A 12466-nucleotide genomic window follows, 5' to 3' on the forward strand; every position below is an offset into this window, starting at 1 on the left:
TGCACAAAAGCTGAGAAAGAGGAGCTAAGACAAAGCCCAGAGACATTTTGTAGAAAGCCATTTTGAAACACAACCCAGGAACAAAGGACCAGCAGATGCCAGCCATGTGTTTTTCCAGCTAACAGAAGTGTTCCAGATGCCATCGGCCATTCTTCAGTAAAGGTATCCTCTTGTTGATGCCTTAGTTTTGATACTTTTATGGCCATGGAATTGTAAACTTGTAACTAAAAAATCCCCTTTATAAAAGCCAATCCATACCTTTTTTTTGCATTTGGTCAGCATTAGCAAACTGGGACAGATTTGTAGATATCAACTGGGGAGAAATGCAAGAGAAAAGTTAACATGTGGGGGATTAAGGATTAATTTTCCTGGGCTGCTCAAGCAAATATCATGCAATAATTTGGTTTAAACAATGGAAATTCATTTGCTCATGGATTTGAGGCTAAGAGAAGGTCCAAATCATGGTGTCGTCAAGGTAATGCTTTCTCCCCAAAGACTGTAGCATTCTGGGGCAGCTGTCTCTCTCCCAGGTTCTGTTGATGTTCAGCTTCTGCTACTCCCTTTGTGACTTTTTATCTCTATGTCTGAATTTCATTCTGCTTATAAAAGAAACCAGTAATAGGATTAACACCCATCCTGATTGAGGTGGGCTATACCTTAACTGCAGTAACTTCATCAAAAGACCCTACTTACAAAGGGTTCACACCTATAGGAATCAATTAAGTTTAAGAACATGTTTTTCTAGGGTATATGCAACTCCATACCATCACAGAAACCAAGAGAAGAAAAATTGGCTTTTTGGGGAGGAATTGTGAATGGGGAAAGAGATGGGAAATGGATTGATGAGGACTAGAAAATCAGGAAAGAAGGCAAGAGAGCTGGAATAAGGGGGGATTTTTAAGCAAGAAAGTGACATGATAAACTTGTATTGAATTAATTGATGGAAAGACAAGAGCTGGAAAATCATGCTAGGAGCTGACAGAATATAAGCCATGAGTTATGAAGGGCATAAACTAGGATGTTGGTACAGGGAATGGACAAAATTTACTTCAGAGAAGTTATTCTAAAGAAATCTAAAAATTGTCAGTGTTATAGGTCTTCAGAAACATATACATTGAATATTAGTTACTTTTGGGGCTACTTAAAAAAACAAGATATATACTTAATGATAGCAGAAGAAAAAAAAAGAAAAAGAAAATGTGGATATCTTTGGTATATTTCATCAACAATCCAAAGAATCAGTTCTTATTATAAGTGGAATAAGAGTCAATGAAATAAGGCACCACAGTGGAAACTTCAAACTAGTTTGATCAATGAAAAGATTTGAATCATATGCTGTGCCCATTTGGATGTATTGTATTCCCCAAAATGCCAAGTTCTTTGACGCAATCTTGTGGGGACAGATGGATCAGTGTTGATTAGGTTGGAATCTTTTGATTGTTTCCATGGGATGTAACTCAATCAACTATGGGTGAGACCTTTGGATAATTTCCATGGAGGTGTTACCCCACCCATTCAGGGTGGGTCTTAATTGAATCACTGGAGTCCTATGAAAATGTTCAGAGACAGAAGGAGGTGCTGCAACTTACAGAGACATTTTGAAGATGGTAGTTGAAAGCAGAGTTTTGCTGATGCTTTGGAGGAACTAGCCCAGAGTTTCCTCTAGAGAAGCTAAGAGAGGACAAAATGCCCCAAGAGCAACATTTTGGAGAATACCATTTTGAAACACAACCTGGGAGCAAGGAAACCCAAGTCATGTGCCTCCCCACTAACAGAAACCTCCTTTATAAAAGCCAATCCATTTCTGGTGTTTTGCAGAACAGTTTCAGAGTGCCAGCTTCTGGTCAAGTGAGGGGATTTTTAGTTTCCAGTCTAGTCCCTCATCCTTTCAAGTCTTTCTTAGCAAGAACTACTCTCAGAACCTGGAACATTCTTTGTCCCTTCTTCACTTAACAACTTCTGTTGTCTTCTAAGACTCAGCTCAGATTTTAACCTCTACAGAAAGGATTACTAGCACTCCACCTCCAGCCCCAGGCTAAAATAAGTACTCTTCTATATTTCTGTGGCACAATGCATTTATACCTAGCATAGCGCTTTCCATATTATTTAATAACTTGGGAATTTATTGAACATGTCTCCATTAGACTGTGAGCTTCTTTCCTCTTAATCCAGAACAGAATAACAAAATATAAACAAAAACAAGCAGAATTAAAAAAAAAAAAAAACAAAAAAACAAAAAGCATGATGTTGAAGAAATGAATGACAAAGGCAATTTCTGTTTCTCAGGAACCTATATCCTATGGACATGTAAGGTAAGAAGAAAGCAAATGACACCAGAAAGGAGGTAAAAGAAGCTAGTAAAAATGATAGGCAAAGAAAGTGCTTATTTGCAGATAATACCCAGTCATGTAAAGACAAGAGAATACTCATACATGCTAAATGTTCATGCATTCACCTAAGTGTTGGGTCTCTTCCCAAATATTTTATGAAAACCCTGCCTGTGGAATGTTCAAACTCAACCTGACTTTTAGGTTTTCTATTCTCTCTTCTCAATCTATCACCATTTTCCCAGTAAATGCCCATCATGAATTGAAACAGGAACAATAAGTTTTAAACCTGTCAAGGCCTGTGAACCTTCTCCTTTGATGTTCTTCATTTGGTTAAAGGAATTTATGAAGATGAATTTCATAGGGCATGGCAACTTATCAGATCAACATCTTCTGTTATTAAAAACTGAGAGACCAAGCCTGCAGTTAAAATAAAATTATAATGTGTGAAACCATTAAAATAACACTCTTGAGTAAATTGAGAGGTTAGCAAAGAATTTGTTTTGCTCTTAAGTTTACAGCAAGTAGTTTTAAAAAGAAATCAAAAGACCCAAAATTTAACAGTACTTAGGTACCTAGTTTGCTTTGAGTTCTCAGAACCAGTGTCTTTTCACCCTTCTGAAGTTAAAACACTGTGGCCCTTCACATTTTGGAAGCCAGCACTCAGGAAGCTTAGCTACAAGCCTGGGATAATGCTGAGAAATATCACTGTTTTATCAAAACTACTTTGGAAAATTAACTTCCTTCTATGGATCCTAGAGAAAAAGATTATTGACTCTTTGGGGTGGTGGTTGTTTTAACTTGCTTCACTATTCTTGCATTCTAGTTTCCTGTGAAATGAATACAAGATCCAAATAGCACAATCAGATGTGAGTACGCATGAAGTCATTCCAGTTGATTCTCATTGAGATAAAGTGACATTTAAAAGGCAGGAATAGAGAACTTCCTATAAAATATTTTAAATGGCATGTTTCTTCAAATAAACTCTCATAAATTTATTATGCCTATTTTTGTCATTTCTCTAGTTAAGGCTGACACAACCCCCAAATCTCTGTGGCTTTCAACAGCAATGGCTTATTTCTCCCTCCCACTAGTGGCTATGGATATTATGGGGCTCTGCACCATATGCTTTCTCTTTTCATGATTCAGACTAAAGGAATGGCCCCTATCTGGGACATGCCATTCTTGGGGCCAAGGGGAAAAAACAAAAGCAAAAACAAAACCAGGGAACTTGTGACAACATGCATCACATATACATCATGCTGCATTATATTCCACTGGTCAAAACAAATCAAATAGTCATGGCTGCCAATGGATGTAGAAATATATTGTTACCCAGAAAGACACAACAGTCACACAGCAATGAGCAGAGAGGAATAATGCTCTTATAAAAACAGGGAAACAGATAATTTGGAACAATAATACATCTACCATGTCTATTTAATTAACAATTCTCCTTTTTCCTTGTTCCCTTCTGTTTCACTTTCATCCTTTTCCTCTTCCTCTTCCTACTCTTTTCTACTTTTCATTCTGACAGTATACTATAATAAAAACACACTGTTACAGGGTCACTCAAATGTGACTGATGTAAAGTACACTTTTACAGGAAAACACACTCACGGACCTCTGTCATTGACTGAATTATTTTCATTAAAATTTTATTTAAATATTTGCAGTATAAAACTAATTTAATTTCCTTATGATTATATGTCTTTTAAATCCATAAATCAGAAACAGATTTATACATTGAATATATGAAAATTGCAAAACATTAAAATGCAACTTCACAACATTAATTTATTTTGTCCAATGTTAATCTTTTGCATAAACTACCTAACCTAAGTCAGGTTAAATCATGGAAAGTATTATCAGGCCTCATTCAAGAGAAAATATTCAGACAGTAATAAAATCAATGCATAAAATACCTATTTACATTAATATGTGTAAAATGATATTCATGCATCTAATTTGTATCCTTCATACCTACCAAGGTGCTTGGTACATTGCAGATGCAAAGAAATTATATGTCAAACTTTTATTTGCTAGCTCAGGATAATCAGACCCCATATTTAACAAATGCTTAAGAAAATAATCCCACAGATATTTATTTTAATAAGTGCCAGGCATTCTGTCAGGCACAGAGAATGTGATGAAAAACAAAACAAATTATTTTCTAGCCCACAAAAATAAAGAGGAAATAAACATGAATGCTAAGTAGAATAATTTGCTTCTTAAGTTTATTTAATAGGGGCAAATAATCTAGTTGGGAAGATCAGAAAGCACTCCCAGAGAAAGTGATGATTAAGCTGAGATATGAAGAAAAAGAACAGTTAATTGGGGAGTTGGGTAGAGAGGGAAAAGACATGTCTGCAGGAAATACCATCTATGAAAGCATCACAGATGTATCATGGTTGCATCAAATAGCCCTGGACCACAGGAGAGAGGGAGAATGGGGCATGATTGAGCTGTAGAGGTAGATTAGATGAGATATTAAAATTAGAACTTTTTAATCTCTCATCCTAAGAGAAACAAGGAGCCACTGATGTGTTTTAAGTAGAAAAAACAGAATCATATATACATCTTAAAAATGAGTGACCTCAAACTATGGTCAAGTGAGGAGACAGGGAAATCCTCTCACCATAACACTGGACAAAAATGAAACAAAACAAAACAAAACAAAAAATAAGCCTTTTCAGTGCTGTGGACACCAGCCAAATACATACAATAATAGGATTTTTGCTTGAAAAATTTCTGAACTTTGCATAAGTGTAGTGGGATTTGCAGCACTCTGACCCAGGTGATTCCTCATCTCTCTGCACCCTCAGCAGCTCAGTAGACATGAAGGACAAGGTAGGACATAAGGCCCAGCAGCTTCTGCTGCCATTAAAGCAGGATCAATCAACTTCTAGTGCCAACTCTCAGGGCAATGAAGACCAATGACTCTACTAGTCTGAGGTTTGGTAGTTGTTGGGCCAAGCATATTACTGCCTGAGACTGATATAGAGAGGGCTCAAACCAACTACATACTCCTGGCAAAATCTGAGGATGTGTGAATGCACGTTGGAAACTGAAAAGGGCTCAGTATAAAGTAAAACTCAGAGCAGACATGTAAACAGCCTGGATTTGAATGCACTCACTTGTGTATACACAGATATATCGGCCAAGTATGGAAGCCTTACTTGCTTGAGGTGATTGAGCATAACCTTTGCCCAATCATTAGTTAATGACTGAGGTATGAAAACAGGGCCAGGGAAACCACTTAAAATTAAAAAACAGGAATTTAAACAAAAAGGAAAACTGAGCAGAGACATCAATAACTATGCACTGATGGAAAGATAGATTTCACAGATGTACCAACCAGAAAGTTACTAAAGAAATGAAAAGAAATAAAGCAAAACCAACAATAATGATGATCATTAAAAAAATCAGAATTGAGAGTTGGTATGCTAGTTTATTTAAAATGTCTAGTTTTCAACAAAACATAATGAAATATGCAAAGAAACAGGGAAGTGCAACTCAAACCAGATGGAAACGAACAGTCAATACAAACTGTCTCCCCGGGATCCAAAATTTTGCATTTAGTGGAAAAAGCCTTCAAAGCAACAATAAATCTGTTCAAGAATTAAGGGAAACTTGTTAAAGGATTTGAAGGAAAGTATGATGGCAATAAATAAAATAGATATTCTCATAAAAGATATAAATTAGTACAAGAATAAATTGAAATTTAGGAATAGAACAGTAAATAAAATGAAAACTTTTTTAGAGGTAACTAACAGCATATTGAGTTACTAATTAAAAATCTTCCCACAAAGAAGCCCAGATTCAGTTGACTTCCATAGGGAATTCTATGAAATATTTAAAGAATAAAAATACCAACACTTCAAAAACTCTTACAGAAGATATAGAAGTGGACACTACCAAATTATTTCTATGAGGCCAGTATTATCCTGCTATCAAAACAAGATAACATCATAAGGCATATATATCCCTCATGAACGTATACTCAAAATCTTTAACAAAATACTAGCACACTGAATCCAGCAACATATAAAATGGTTATATACCATGGCCAAGTTAGGCTTATCTCAGGAATGCATGTGTGATCTAACATGCAAAAGTTGATTGATATTTTATACCATGTTAGTGAAATAAAGGATACAAAACACATGTTCATCTCAATAGATGCAGAAGAAAGCATTTAAAAGATCCAACACCCATTCATGATTAAAATAAAGAAAAAAAAATAACCACCAACAAACTAGGAATAGAAGAGAGGTTTCTCAGCTGAAAAAGAGCATCTTTGCAAAATTGATGGGTAACAGCAAACTTAATGCTGAAAGGCTTACTATGTTCCCCCTAATATTGGGAATAAGGCAAGGATGTCTGCTTTTGTCAATTCTATTCAACATTGTAATGAGGGTTCTTAAATGAAAAGAGAGGAGAGAGAGATAGGAGAGAAAAATAAAATGACTTTTTTTTTTTTTTAACTAGAGCAGTTTTAGGTTTACAGAGAAACCATCATAAAACACAGAATTTCCATATACTACATGTGCCAGTTTGGATATATTATTTCCCCCAGAATAGCCATATTCTTTAATGCAGTCTTGTGGGGGGCAGACTGATTAGTCTGTTTATTAGGGTGGGACCTCTAATTAAATTATGTCCATGGAGGTATGGATCCCACTCATTCAGGGGTGTCTTGATTAGTTCACTGGAGTATTTAAGAGAGAAGATAAGAGCTGACACAGACCCAGATCCTTGCTGACACTTGGAGATGCAGACAGCAAGACATTTGGAGATGCTAAGCTAAGAGATGAAGCCCAGAGTTTGCCCAAGAGAATCTAAGAGAGGACCCCCAGACACTAAGAGAGAAATGTCCTGGGAGAAAGAAGCAAGGATGCAGAGGAGCTGAGAGAGAGAGGAGCTAAGACAGATGCCCAGAAACACTTTGGAGAAAGTCATTTTGAAGCACAACCCAGGGGCAGAAGACCAGCAGACACAAGCCAAATACCTTCCCAGCTGACAGAGGTCTTCTGGACACCATCAGCCTTTCTTCAGTGAAGGTAACCTCTTGTTGAGGCCTTAGTTGGGACACTTTTATGGCCTTAGAACTTTAAATTTGCAACCAAATAAATTCCCATAGAAGCCAATCCATTTCTGGTATTTTGCATAATGGCAGCAGTAGCAAACCAGAATACCACACTATTATTAACACCTTGAATTAGTGTGGTATATTTGTTACAATTCATGAAAGAATATTTTTATAGCTGTACTAATAACTGTAATCCATCATTTAAAATAGGGTTTACGGTGCTGTGCTGTCCTATGGTTTTGTTTTGTTTTTTTTTAATTTTTATTCTAGTAAAATACATACAACCTACAATTTCCCCATTTAACCACATTCACACATATAATTAAGTACTATTAATTGTATTCACGATGCTGTGCTACTATCCCCTAAACTTTGTGATCTCCCAAATAGGAAATCTGTACAATTTAAGCATTAAATCCTCATTCTCCACCCCTATTCCATTGCCTGGTAACTATATTCTAGATTTTCACACAGAGTTTGCTTTATTAATTATTGCATATCAGTGAGATAATATTATATTTTCCTTTTGTGTCCAGTTTATTTCACTCAACATGAAGTCTTCAAGGTTCATCAATTTTGAGACATGTATCAGAATTTCATTCCTTTTTATGAGTGAATAATATTCCATTGCATGTATATACCACATTTGGTTTATTCATTCTTTGATTTTTGGTCATCTGTGTTGCTTCTTTCTTTTGGCAATTGTGAACAATGCCACTATGAATATTGATGTGCAAATGTCTGTTTGAGATCCTGCTTTCAAATCTTTTAGGTATATCCCTAGAAGTGAGATTGCTGGGTCATAACAGTTAATCTGTATTAACTTTCTGAGAAACTGCTGAACTGTCTTCTGCAGTTGCTACACCACTTTACATATGCACCAACAAGGAATGAGTGTTCCTATTTCTCTACATCCTCTCCAAAACTTGCTATTTTCTATTTTTTTTTTTTAAATTGCAACCATTCTAGTGGTTGTATCATTGTTTTGATTTGAATTTTCCTAATAGCTAGTGATGTTGAGCACATTTTCATGTGCTTCTTGGGTATTACTAAATGTCTGGAGAAATATCTATTCAAGTCTTTTACCCATTTTTAAATGGGTTGTTGAGTTTCAGGATTTCTTTATATATTCTGGATATTAAACCCTCATGGATACTTGGTTTACAAATATTTTCTCCCATAGACTAGGTGTTTTTTTTCTTTCTTTTTTTTTTACTTTCATGATAAAGTCCTTTGATGCATATTGTTTTTTAATTCTGTGATAAAGTATCATTTATCTATTTTTTCTTTATTGCTTGTGCTTTGGATGTAAAGTCAAAGAATCCATTGCCTAACATAAGGGTCCTAATGATGATTCCCTACATTTTCTCTTAGGAGTATTATAGTTCTGGTTCTTATATTTAGATCTATCATCCATTTTTAGTTGATTTTTGTATATGTTATGGGGTAGGGGTCCACCTTTATTCTTTTCACACTGACATCCAGTTTTTTCAACACTATTTGTTCAAGAAGCTATTCTTTCCCCATTGAGTGGATTTGGCACATTTATTGAAAATCAGTTTGCCATAAATGTAAGAATTGATACCTGAACTCTCTATTCAATTCTATTGCTCTCTCTATATATGGCCTTTGGACAATACCATGCCATTTTGATTGCTATGGCTTTGAAATAAGTTTTAAGATTGCGAAGTACAATTCCTCTAACACCATTCTACTTTTCCAAGATATTTTTGGCTATTCTGGTCCTTTACCCTTCTATTTAAATTTGATGATTGACCTGTTCATTTTTGCAAGGAAAGCTGTTGTATTTTTGATTGGAATTGTATTGAATCTGTAAATCACTTTGGTTAGAATTGGCATCTTAACAATATTCAGTCTTCCAATCCATGAACATGGAATGTCTTAACATTTATTTAGTACTTCTTTGATTTCTGTTAGCAATCTTGTGTAGTTTTCTGGACCCAGTCCTTTATATCCTTAGTTATATTTATTCTTAGGTATTTGATTCTTTTAGTTGCTATTGTAAATGGAATTTTTTTCTCAATTTCCTCTTCACATTGTTCATGTCTAGTATATAGATAACTACTGATTTTTGCATGTTGATTGTGTACACCACCATTTTGATGAATTCATTTATTAGTACCAGTAGCTTTTTTGGGATAGTTTAAGATTTTCTGTATATAAAATCATATTATATGCAAATAGAGAAAGCTTTACTTCTTTGTTTCCAATTTGGATGCCATTTATTTCTATTTCTTGCTTAATTGCTCTAGCTAAAACTTCTAGTATAACATTGAATAACAGTGGTGACAGTGGGCATCCTTCTCTTGTTCCTGATCTTAGAGGAAAAGCTATCATTCTTTAACCATTGTGTATGATATTAGCTGTGGGTTTGTCATTGAAGCTTTTTATCATGTTGAGGATGTTTCTTTCTATTCCTAGTTTTCTAAGTGTTTTTATCAAGAACAAGTGCTGGATTATTTTCAAATACCTATTCTGATTGCTTGAGATGATCATGTGTTTTTTTCCCTTTGTTCTGTGAATGTGGTGCATTACATTAAATTGATTTTCTTGTGTTGAATCACCCTTCCATAATTGAGTTGAATTTCACTTGATCATGATGTATAAGTCTTTTGATGTGCTGTTGGATTTATTTTGCTAATATTCTGTTGAAGATGCTTGCATCTATATTCATAAGCGATATTGGTCTGTAGTTTTCTTGTGGTATCCTTATCTGGCTTTGGCGGGGGTAATGTTGACCTCATAGAATGAGTTAGGGACTGTTTCTTCCTCTTCAATTTTTTGGAAGAGTTTGAGCCTGATTGGTATTAATTCTTCCTGAAATCATTGGTAGAATTCATCTATGAAGCCATCTGGTCCTGGGCTTTTCTTTGTAAGGAAGTTTTTTGTTTTGTTTGTTGTTTTTGTTTGGTTTTTTTTTTTTTTTTTTTTTTTTTTTTTCCTACTGATTCAGTCTCTTTGCTAGTAATTGATTTGGTTAGATCATCTATTTCTTCTTGAGTCAATGTAGGCAGTTTTTGTGTTTCTAGGAATTTGTCCATTTCATGTAGGTTATCAAATTTGTTGGCATACAATTGTTCACAATATCCTCTTACAGTACTTTTTATTTCTGTTGATTAGTAGTAATGTCTCATTTTTAATTACCTTCTTTTAATTATTTGTGTTCTCTCTTCTTTTTCCTTTGTCAGTGTAGCCAAAGGTTTTTCAATTTTATTATTATTAAAAATATTGATTTTGTTGATTCAATTTTTTTTCTCTATCTCTCTTATCTCTACTCTGATGTATCTATTTCCTTCTTTCTGCTTGATTTGGGTTTAGCTTTTTCCTCTTTTTCTATATTATCTAGTTTTGAGGTAAGAATTCTGATTTGTGATCTTTCTTTTTTTTTTTTTTATGTAACCAGTTAGAGCTATATATTTTCCTATCAACACTGCCTTTACTGAATACCACATGTTTTGGTATGTTGTGTTTTCATTTTCCTTTGCTTCAAGATATTTCCTAATTTATCTTGTGATTTCTTCTTTGAACCATAGGTTGTTTAAGAGTACATTTTTAAATTTGCATATATTTGTGAATTATCCATTTCTCCTTCTGTTATTGATTTCTAGCTTCATTCCATTGTCTGAGAAAATATATTGTGCATTTCAATATTTTTTAATTTATTGGACTTGTTTTGTGATCTACCATATGATCTATCCTGGAAAGTGTTTCATGAGCATTAGAGAAGAACGTGTATTCTGCTGCTGTTGGTTGAAGCGTTCCTTTTATATCTATTAGGCTTACCTGGTTTAGAGTATCACTCAAATCTTCTATTTCCTTATTGATCTTCAGTCTAGATGTTCTACCCATTATAGAAAGTTCTGATTCAAATCTCCTGCTATTAATGTAGAACCACCTATTTCTCCTTTCAAATCTGTCAATATTTGCTTTATATATTTTGGGGCTTTGCTGTCAGATACATATATATTAATTGTTATGTTTTCATGTTGAATTGACCCCTTTATCAGTATATAGTTACCCTCTCTTTCCCAACTAACAGATTTTGACTTGAAGTCTGTTTTATCTGATATTAGTATATTGCATACACACTATATATTTTTTCTGCCTTTTCAATTTCAACCTATGTATGTCTTTGAATTTAAGGTAAGTTCTTGTAAACAGCATATAGTTGATTATGATTTTTATCCCATTCTACTAATCACTGACTTTGGATTGGGGAGTTTAATCCATTTACATTTAAAGTAATTAACTATAATGCAGGATTTTATTTTGCCATTTTTCTATTTTGTGCTTGTATATTTACTCCTTTTTTGACCCTCAATACTTCCATTAATGCCTACTTCCATATTATTTGGCTTTCTGTATTGTATCATTTTGAGACCCTTCTCATTTCTTTCTGAATATATTTTCTAATGTATTCACTTTGTGGTTACCATGTGGTTAAAATTTAACATCCTAATTCTATAAGAACCATATTTGCTTTGATACTAACTTATTTTCAATGAAATACTCATACAATTTTCCTATACCCCTCCATCCTCTCACTTTTTTTGTTCTTGTTACAAATTAATTCTGTTTACATTGTATGTTCCAAAACATCTATTTATCATACTTTTTATGAGTTTCCATTTTAGCACCTATATAAAGCAAAGAGTAGAGTTAGATAATAAACAATATAATACAATAGTGCTGGCATTTATAATTGCTCATATGGGTACTTTTCCAGAGGTCTTTATTTCTTTATGTTGCTTTGATCTTCTGTCTAGGGTCCTTTCCTTTCAGTCTAGAACTTCCCTTAGCAGTGCTTGTAGATCAGGTCTAGTGATGACAAATTCTCTAAGCTTTTGTTATTTGGAAATATCTTAATCTTTTCCTCATTTTTGAAAAAAAGTCTTGTCAGATTTAAGATTTTTGGTTGACAGTTATTTTCTTTCAGCACTTTATATATTCTGAACAACTGCCTTCTTGTCTCCCCAGTTTCTGATGAGAAATCAGCATTTATTCTTACTGGGATATCCTTTTAATA

The sequence above is a fragment of the Choloepus didactylus genome, chromosome 3, assembly GCF_015220235.1.
Source record: "Choloepus didactylus isolate mChoDid1 chromosome 3, mChoDid1.pri, whole genome shotgun sequence".
Taxonomy (NCBI): Eukaryota; Metazoa; Chordata; class Mammalia; order Pilosa; family Megalonychidae; genus Choloepus; species Choloepus didactylus.